This window comes from Oreochromis niloticus, linkage group LG23, assembly GCF_001858045.2.
Source record: "Oreochromis niloticus isolate F11D_XX linkage group LG23, O_niloticus_UMD_NMBU, whole genome shotgun sequence".
Classification (NCBI taxonomy): Eukaryota; Metazoa; Chordata; class Actinopteri; order Cichliformes; family Cichlidae; genus Oreochromis; species Oreochromis niloticus.
The window spans coordinates 20,324,863-20,335,948 of record NC_031986.2 but is presented as its reverse complement, the minus strand read 5'-3'; positions in this window follow the sequence as shown (position 1 = coordinate 20,335,948).

Sequence of the window (11,086 nt, the reverse complement as noted above, 5' to 3'; positions counted from 1 at the left end):
CACTTTGTGAGCCCCTGCCATATATATTTCTACAGATAACTGCATCAAAAAACATCAATCTTTTTTGGTGTTGTTGAACTACTTATTTTCTTTTTTTGTGCTTGAAGCTTCTGGTGTTTCCTAGTGGGGGTGTTTTTGCATCTATCAGAGAAGACGACTGCTCACTGTGGTATTTCTGTTTTTGCAACGATGAAACTGTGCAAAAGGACCCTTTAGGTAAATATCAGTGTTAGTTTGCTATTTTCTTAAATCCCAAGGCTTTTCTTCTGCTTCACTTTTAATCTATAAAATGTCCGCCTGAGTATTGACTACATGACGACACAAACAAGCCGCCTCTGCTGCAGATATCACAGAGGGAATCTACATTAAAGCAGAAATCTGACACAGGGCTAAACATAGAGCGGAGAGATCTCCATCCGTCCATCCATCTGTTCGTCACCCCTCTGACCAAACTCCACACTGATGACTAATCTCTGCTTTGTCCTTTCTCCTCCACCCACACACCCATCCATCCATCCATTCATCCATCCATAACCTCCTTTCGACTGTTTCATGAAGATTTCAGTCACTCAATCAGTGCCTTTGAAATGTGACGTTGCTGGCTAATTAGAAGGAATTTCAGTGTAATTAAGTCTGTAATGAGCAGAGTGATGGATGCACTGTGAAAAATCTCCACCCTGACCAGTTTGTTCAGTTTCATGTGAGGCTCTCAAAGCAGATCAGAATTAAATTTAGTAAAAAACAACAACAAAAAACCCCAAAAATGAAATCAGCTTAAAATGAGAGAAGAATAAGAAATCCACACAGAGGAGAAACCAGAACGAGAGAATAAATTAAACTATGAATTAATCATCCAGGCTGGGTGGCTGATTGCCGTCATTGATATGGAAGTATTAAAAAGTAAATAAATAATAATAAATAAATGAACTTTCAAAGTAAGTCAAACTTTTTAAAAAAGGAGATGTTTTTTAGCTTTCGTGCATCAGAAAATGCTTTTTTTTTTTTTTCTTAACAAATGATTTGTTGGTGCTTATTACCAACATTATTTTTGCTTGTTGAGGTTTTGTTTCAAATACACAGGTAATACTATTCTTTAAAAAAAGACATGCTCTATTATCATTAGCTGAATACACAGACAATGAGTTAACCATAAAATACTCCTACCAAACTGAAAATCTGTAGTACTACAAAGTCTGGATTGACTTTGCTGGTGAATTGCTGGTAATGCTCTACATGCTAAGTAGCCAACAGGTTAATAATTACAGTGAAGGTTAGAGACACTCAACACTGCAAAAGCCTCCATCCACTTAAAGCTGCGGTAGGAAGAAACACGGCACTAAAACTTCTTGGTTACGGCAAAAATCATAATCACCATTACCTTAGTCAATACTACACACAATCTTAAAACGTGTTTTTACAGTAGATTTTCTTGTGTCTTACTGTGCTGTGGAAAAGTCTTGAGCCACCCCTCATTTATTTGTTAGGAAAATAGGAAATAGGTACTGCATTTTATTGAAACATGTGCAAACATACATGTGAATGCAGTATATACGAGTTCTTCCTCCCCACTGTCGCCAACTGTTGCTCGTATGGGATCGTCTGATTGTTGGGGTTTCTCTGTGTTATTGTAGGTTCTTTACCCCAAAGTATAAAGCATTTTGAGATGACTGTTGCTGTGAGCTGGTACTGTTTAAATAAAACTAAAGTGAGGTGAAATATCCATGAAAATATCCACAAAGGTTATGTCATGTGTACCTAAAACGTTAGGTGTGGAGAAGGCCGAAATGAAGACAAACTTGAACAAAAAACAAGCCTTTTTTTGGACTGAAATTAAAGTCCAAAAGGAAAGCATAAACAGAAATCCTGGAATAAATAAGATAAAAATGATAAATCCAAATAAACAAGAGGAGCATCAGCAATTATCTTGAGAAGAGTAAAAAGGAAGGCAGGATGGTCTACACAGCATAGACTGAAAAACAGGAGGGAAATGAGACAAAATGAAAGTAATTCCTCTCAGGTGATGGTGGGTAACCCCAGAGGTAAACCTAATACAAAACAAGCAAGAAAACAGCCATTTATAGTAAAACAGGCAATAAACAAAAAACAGCTAACACTATAGACAGCACAAATCCTGACGGGTAGAGCCACAGCACTATTTGTGTTTTTCCTGCAATGAATACTATTCAACTGACTCTTCTGATACAGTGATGGCTGTTTTTAAACAGGTGACTTTAGAAAAATGTCTTACTTGTGTTTCTGTTTATAGAAATATAGGGACTAGGTAATATCTCACCTCCATCTACTTTATTCTGCTCGCTCACAGCCAATCTGTTTCTTTTTCATTAGAACCAGAAATTTCTTATTTCTCTGTTTCATCTCGATCACTTTCTAGCTCGCTCTGAGGCTCAGCCATCGCTCTCTCCCTTTCACTGACGCATCATCTCTGTGGACTTCATCAGTGGCACAATAAACCAAAGAGGGAAAAAAAGAGCCTGCACCAATTCATCGATCGATTCTGACTTTTATTTTTCATCTCCTTTTTTATTTGTACTACTGCTGCTTCATATGGCTTAAAAAACTTGTGCTCCTTGTAGGTTAAGCAGTGAGAGTTGAGCCCCACCCAATTCTATAAATGATGCCCAAAAAGCAGGAAGTAAGTAAGTAAATTTATTTAATAGCACCCTTTAAGATATCCCAAGGTGTTTTAGATCGAGATAAAATTAACAACAACAACAACAAAAGAAATAAATGTGGAATGAAATTTTACCCAAACACTATTTTAAAAAGATGAGTTCACAGAGCTCACAGATCGTAGACTGGAGGGCAGAGGGTTTGAGAGAGTTGGGGCCACAAAACACAAAGCCTCTGTCACCTTCTTCAGCTTTTAGGTAAGATTTGGGAATGGTAAATAAACGCTGATCAGAAGATGCTGGTGACATATCGTTGCAAACGTTTCCTAATATATATTTTGCCATGCACATAACACCAGAAATTTGAGTTTAATTCTAAATTTGATGGGGAGCCAGTGCAGTGAGATCAGCAGAGATGTGACACGGGAACATTTGATCTGATGAGGAACCAAAGCTAGAGACACTCCAAGGAGGTTTGGTGAGTTCCAGTGGTCAAGCACGAGCATGAAAAACAATCTCCATCTCAGATTTAGATATAATAGGATGTCGAAATTTATCCCTGGTCTCTAGTGGATGGGTTAAAATAAAAGGAGGGTGAACTCAGATTTCTAAGGACTTGGGTTGGACCAGGCTTGCAATAAAGATCTCTATTTTATTCTCGTTAAACTGACATCCAGGATTTTATAAAATTCAAACAATTCAGTACAATTAAAACTTGATTAACACACTGAGGTTTAAAGAGTGATATAAAACAGAATATCATCAGCACAACAATGATAAGAAATATCTGTAAATGATCTTGAAAGCTGATGTGAAGGAAGTAAATACAGTAAAAGAAAAAAAAGGAAGACAGGACAAAGCTTGCATGTGATGTAGAGTAGAGATGCAACTGAAGGAGGCCATGGCAAATGGAGTTTGCAAGAGTTTCTTTAGGCAAAGAATTCTTCAGTGACCAAGGCAGTCACCTAATCTCAACCCAATGAAGCATTGTTTTCAGTTGCTGAAGACAGAATTGAAGGCAGAGACACCTACGAAAGGAACCACAACTAAAGGTGGGATCTCAAGACAGGATGCAAAGCATTTAGTGATGTTCATGGTTCAAGATGTGAGGAACAAGCAGATGATAGGGGAAACACCGAGGGGGAATAACAACATAGGAAGGAACAATAACCTCAGAAAAGGAACTAAAACTCAACAATAATAGAAGACTCATGACCGTGACATCTACCTCACAGGAGGTATTTCTTTCTTCCCTGTGAGCAGCCCAGTAAAAAAGACCCACATAGAAGACTAATGTGGTGGGAACACGCACAAAGAGGTGTTCAAAGGGGTGCACCCAAACCTGCCTGACAGGTGAGATTTTATGGATTAGCTAGAACCCAGGAAACGTGGAGGCTTTCCAATTTCCTCTCACATCACCCAAATATGCTGGTTATAAAGCATTTTTAAAAATCTTGATCCCTGCCCCAGCTCTAACTCAGCTAAGGCCTGCAAAAGCTGCTTTTTTACAGATTTAAGAAAAAGAAGGTCCGTGTCTCATTTACAGACAGAAAGCACTCATAGATTTTAAGGAGATTTTCTGCAGCTGAACTGATTTAGAAGCTGTGCCCCTGGAAAGCGTTTTAACCCACGGAGTCATAGAAACAGACTCTGCCATACGCTCTCCTGCATGATTCAGTTTCAGCAGAAAAGCCTGTCACACTCACAGTAGCACGCTTCTCCAGGGAAACTCCTCGTTTCTCTGGCAAACTTCTCCCCTCAGCTCACGTTAATTAAAAAGAGTACATGCTGTGTAAAGTCACCGTCTGGCTTTCTACCCTACATCACATAGTATCTCTCCTCCGAGGCCACGTACAGCTCCGGCTCCATCTTGGCATCTGTACAGGAGCGCAGCCATCAGAACCAAAGCCCCTTTCTGATCAGCTAATTTCCAAAGAACACACTAGAAACCACATGGCTATCTGTGGTTTCCCTGGTGGGTGAGGATGAAATGGATTCATGCGAGTTTTGATCTATTCCACAAGAAATCATTTGCTCTCACATCTGGAGGCAACTCAAGAAAACAAACAACCATAGAAAACAACATCAAAACAACCCAGTTCAAATAATGATGGTTGGGGAAAACAGGATCACAGTGTCACAGTATGATGGCAGAAAACTGCACTGTAGATGGGCATCTCAGCAAACCATGCAACGCTGATTAACTGCTGGCTGAATGTTTTTTCTCAATGTCTCATCTTTGTTTGAGAAAAAAGGTCCAAAATGTTAGAAAGGTGACGTCAATCTCTGTTGGACATAAAATTATCTTTTTATCGATTTAAGCAAAATAAAACAAAGCATTCACACCTGTGAACAAGACATCTCACAAACAACTTACCCCTCTGAGCTCTGAGGCCTATTCATTTCTGACTGACTGACACTGAACTACACCTAAAGTTTATAAAGGTGATTATAAACAGTAGACCTGTGAGGAAGATTCACTGTATCAGATGATTTTCTATGAACTGGTTCTTCTTGCCTTTTTACTCCACTGAGCACTCAAAGCACTCACTTGCCTCATTCGCCCATTCATACAAGCACTTTTTTCTATTTGCGAATGCTTCTTATCCAACATTCACACACCAATGGATGCATTGGAGAGCAACTTGGGGTTAGTATCTTGCCCAAGGATATTAATTGGCAACTTGTCAGTAACATGATTGGGTATAAAAAGAGCATCTTAGAGAGGCAGAGTTTCTCAGGAGTAAAGATAGGCAGAGGTTCACCAATCTGCAAAAAACCCAAAACAAACAAAACAAAAATGAAAATCTTGGAGCAGGAAATTTTGGAGCAGTTTGCTCCAAAAATGCACCATCAATGCTGAAAGTTATAAACATGTGCTCCTGTCCAGTCAATGTCTTTTTCAGAGAAGGGCTTACATATCTCACCAAGAAAATGCTTAGCAATATACTAGCTCTGTCACAGCAACATGGATTCATAGTAGAATTGACCTGCCTGCAGTCCAGCACCAACTGAGAATGTTTGGAGCATCATGAAATAAAAAAACTATGAGACCTAGGACTGTTGAGCAGCTAGAATCCTCTATTAGACAAGAATGGGACAACATTCCTCTCCCAAAAGTCCAGCAGCTGTTTCCATGTCCCAACTTTATGAGATGTATTGATGCCATTAAATTAATAAAAGTCCTCATTTTCTTCTTAAAATTATACATTTTAAAAGTTTTCCGTGTTCTTTTGTTAATAAAATATGGGTTCGTGAGATTTTCAGTCACTGCATTTTGTTTTGTTTTTTTACATTTCACACGGCAGCCCAACTGTTTTGGAATCGGGTTTGTACGTTTCGTAGTTTCCAGGGGCTTCTCTCCTTTAATCTATTCAGAATTGATCTTAAAATTTGACTCACTTAAACTGGACTTAAATCTAAGCTTCAGCTTAAAAAAAATAATGCTATAAATACTATGAGCATACTATAAATTTAACCAACCCTGGAGGTGTAAGGTGAGAACATGGCTCATCGTGGAATGCATCACGGTAATAATACTAATTTCAAAGCAGCAGTAATTAGAAAAATCAACACAAAAATGCGGCTTTGCCAAAACATCATATGAAAGGCTGTGGATCTACTGAACTCCAGCCTCTCATCACCATCATCATCAGAACTCCAGCCTCTCACCACCACCATCATCATCATCAGAGTGTCCATACTTTGCTTTTATCGTCCATTAGCCGGCTGTCAGACTGGATGAATTCAGTGTCGTTTTCATAATGGAGCTTCTGGCATTTGTGGCCGCTGCGGTGTGAGTGTGAACTCGTCCTCTGCTCTGCAGGCTGACGGAGTGGGATATTTAAGGTGGAATGAGTCAGCCTGGACGAAGCAGAGCAAACCTGAGGGCTGCTGCTGACTGGCAGCAGTGGAAGCCGGGTTGAGACCCTTCTCGGCTCCGTCGACCTGTGAACTTTTACACCGGCTCGCACTGATCACTCTGACTGGAGCTCGCCGCGCCGCATTTTAAAGGAAAGATTTACTGACAGTTTGAATAAAATCCAGTGAAAACAAGCAGAAAAATCCCTCCTTCTTACAGGCAGGGTGTGTGAAACAAAACCTGGCTCATATAGTTGGAAGCAAAATTATTCAACCCCTACTGCATATTAGATTTATTGGTATAAATCACAATAATTGAGCTGTTTGTATGAATCCAATTACCCAAGAGTGGTTTAAATGTCTTTATTAAACCAATATTAAAAGGGTGGTTTTTTCCCAAATTGAACATGATACTTTTACTGAATACTGCAGCCACAAAACTGCTTCAACCGACTTGACAAGTGTTATTAATCCTTTGCTGAGCTTCAACCTGCTCCAAACATGCTGGGTTGCCAGAACATCTATTGGCAGTGTTCCCTAGGAATCTCAGACCATTCCTCATTGGAAAAGGCTTCCAGTTCTGTCACATCCTTCTTCAAATCCAAACCAGAGATTTTCTATGCAAGATGTAAGTCATGCCTCCACAGTAGACACTCTGAAATATTCCAGGGCTTCATCTGCAACCAGGTCTTGATGGATTTCGAGGTAAGCTTGGGGTAAATCGACACTCGAGCTTGAGCTCTGATGGTGTGATGTTTTCTTCCAAAAACTCATGTTGGGTGTTACGTGACAGGAGCAAAGTGGCACTGAGCCAGCACCATGCTTCACTGCAGAGGGAAAGCTTCTTCCTCTTTCCGATATACCGCGGAGACACACAAAGCTATTGCAACACTTCACTGGCTTATCCAGATGGTTCAGTTCAATTCAGTTTTATTCATGTAGCACCAAATCACAACAGCAGTCACCTCAACACACGTTATATTGTAAGTTAAAGACCCTACAATATTAGAGTGAAAACCCCAACAATCAGATGACCTTCTATGAGCAAGCACTTGACGAGAGTGGGAAGAAAAAACTACCTTTTAACAGGAAGACATAGAGATCTTCAGCATGTAGTGAGCACCTTACTGTATGAACTGAAACCTGCTGCCACAGAGCCCAATTGAAAGTTTTTTTGTAGTAACGTGGAGGTTTTGGTGATCTGCCAGTGATAACTTCCTCTCTCTGCCTCATTTGGGTGGTGCAGCCACAGTAACTCTGACTTTAAGTCTGCAAACTATAATTCCAGCAGTATCTCTGAAAACATTCAGTGTCTTTGCTATTTTATTTCTGCTCTTGTTTGTGCAATTGCACAGTTTTCTTCTAACTCTTTGAACCTCTTGTCTGTCAAATGCATATAGAATTACATTTAATACCAATTTGAGATCTTTCCATCCATCCATCCATCCATCCATCCATCCATCCATCCATCCATCCTCTGCTGCTTATTCAGATCTGGATCATGTGGCTAACTGTGTAAACAGAGATGCCACTCCCAAGCTACCTCCTACAGCTGTTCTGGGGGGACACTGAAGCTTTATAATTAGGTGTAAATAATTAAAACCTTTACCACATGTGACTCTGCAGGAGTATATTTATGATTATCTGTTACGTTTTCATTACAAGAATACCCTTTTTTGTTACAGTTATGAAGCTATGCAGCTAAAATAACTGCCATTGTTTACTTTTTTAAATTACTAACAAAATGGAAGTAGAGTGAAAAATCCATCATCATGTTTATTTTCATACAGAGTACCTTTGTAATAATGTTGAGGTCCGGGCTCTGGGGAGGCCAATCCATGACTGATAGTGCTCCACTGTGTGTTTTTCTATCCAGGGATGATTTTACTGCATTGGCAGTGTGTTTGGGATCAGTGTCAGGGTGAAAGTTGAAGCTGTTGACCATCAGATGCTTTCCATACCTGAGCCTTTTCTTCCTGTTTCCCTTCCATAAGAAAGCTTCCTGACAGTCGCCCTTCCACCGAGACCCTTTCTGATGATGCTTCAGTGAACAGTTAGGTTTTCTAAGGACACATTGCTCACCATGCTGATATATGCCAGATTTTCAGCTAATAGCTCTTTGGGAATCACATTGTTTGTGCAAAAATACTATCTTACGTCAAACTGGGAAATGGGAACAAATTATTTTTTTGTTACAGGCTGCTAGTAACAAAGAGTCTAAAGATACAATTTAAATGGTCTGTTATGTGTAGATACAACATTGGTTCATCCCTTGAGTTAAGAAGGTGCCAGTTAATACACGTATGCTACAACATACATATTACGTTTTCTTTTCTAAGTGAAGAAAGAGTCACTAACAACGATATTAAAATTTACATTTAAATCATAGCTCATTGCCTCCACGCACAGCACCACTCATCGTTGTCTACAAACTTTTAAAAAAAATCTATAAAACCACAACATAAATCCATCAACTCAACAGATCCCTTCAGGAACATCACACAGCATTTAAGATCTCTGCAGGGGTATGTGTCATGAGTCAAACTGCATGACGTCCTTTTCCTGGATTATAAGAAGATAAATAAGCCTGCGGACGGTGAGATGAGAAAGGTTTAACATTCTGCGCTGCTCTCTGCCCGCGGTGCTCAAACACCGCGTCGTGTTTAGTGCATCAAAGAGACGGTGAGCTGTTGTAATTACAGCAAGCAGACGGAGCTGACGGAGGGGTTGGTTATGAGTCATAACTGTCAGAACGAGCTGCTTTTAAAGCTGCTTTTATGTACAGATTTTATTTACGGTTCAGCGTCTACATGACCCAAATACTCCAGCACTAGTTTTGAAAATGTTTGAATGAAGCTTTCGGTAGTTATTCGTTTGTGATCAGACACAAAGAGGCCTGAGCTCAGGAACCCCAAAATGCTCCTACAAGAGCACATTTCAAGGACTTGTTTTTGTTTGGAGCCAATTTATGGACATCTGTCTGTCTTTTAGGGGTGTCCATCATTTCTCTGGTCCTAATGAGTTTCCCAGTTGTTGACATCAGTGACGACAGATATGACAATGATTAAGTCAGAAACAACATGAAAAGCAGGTACTGGAGTGGAGGCGGGTTGCAAGGCGATTTGCAGTGACTGCACACAGGGTAAAGCAGCTTGATTGGCAGGTTTTTGAGCGGTTCTCAAATGAGAAGCACAGAAAGCAAGATTGGAACTTTGCATCATCCATCCATCCATCCCCACCTATTCAAAGTTGGATCCTGGTGGCAGCAGGCTAAGCAGCTATTCCAGGCATCTTTTTTTTCAGCAACACCTTCCACTTCCTCCTAAGGGGTCTTGGGGTATTCCCAGACTAGGCGAGATATATAATCTCCTCATCGAGGTCTGAGCTGTGCCTGGAAAACCTCCAAAAGGAGGCCCTCAAGAGGCATTATAATTAAATCCCAGAACCACCTACACTGACTGATTCTGACACAAGTAGCAGCCTGAGCTCCTCACCCTGCCTCTAAAGGGAAAACCTGGTGAGCCTATGGAGGGAGCTCATTTGAGCCACAATCATTTGTATCCATAGTCACCACTCAGAGCTCGTGACCACTGGTTATGGTAGGAGCGTAGATTGACCAGTAAATCTAAAAACAACACCCACGCCTGCATTACCACAGATGAAGCCCTAATCTACCTGTCAACCTCCACTCGTCCATCACTAATGAAAATGGCACATACCATTAGCAGCAGATAATGGGTGCTGTCTCACACTCACAAATATAAAATATTACCACGCAAACTACAATAAATAAACACTCGGTCGATGTTACCCTCCCGTAACTGATAGACGACGCTCGTGTCCAAACACGCCGACATACCAATGCTATTTCACTGTTTTTCACCACATTAGCACCACGCCAGCTAACATTACGTTTTTTGCTAATTCCCACATAGACACTGCTGTGTCATGCCTGTGAACATGTTACTCAACCAAACAGTCAATAAACACGTTTTTTTTTTTCATTTATTTCACCCGTGCTGTGAGAATGTGATAAATAAATGCCAAAATACATTTTAGTTAGTTGAACGTTTTTTCAGAGGTCAAGTTTTTATTTTCACTTCTGTCAGCCAAAATGGTTTTCACCTCTAGTTTTACTTACCTATACTAACCCTGGTATCCACGACACACTTCATCAGTAGCAATATTTAATTTAATATTTATTTAATTTAATTTATGAGGTTAAGTTATTTTATACTTTTACTGAAACTTTCCAGGAAAAATGCTACCTGGGCTACTTTTGCACTTATATTTAATTAGGCTGTGCCTGTGGGTATAATGCTGCTGGCACCTTGTTTCATTAGATTTATACTTCAAATTAGGAAGCGTGTCATCTATTTATTTATTTATTCCTGCCTTGTCCCCTTTGCTGCTTTAACAATGTGAATTTCTGAATTCTGGGACTAATAAAGGTTATCTTATCTTATCTTATCTTATCTGCGTCAGTAGCTCATTGGAAAAGAAGGATGGAAAACATGTAATTATCACACATTATCTTGAAATGTTGTCATATAATTTTGAGGCCACTAGCTCCTACTAGCAATGACTACTTACTC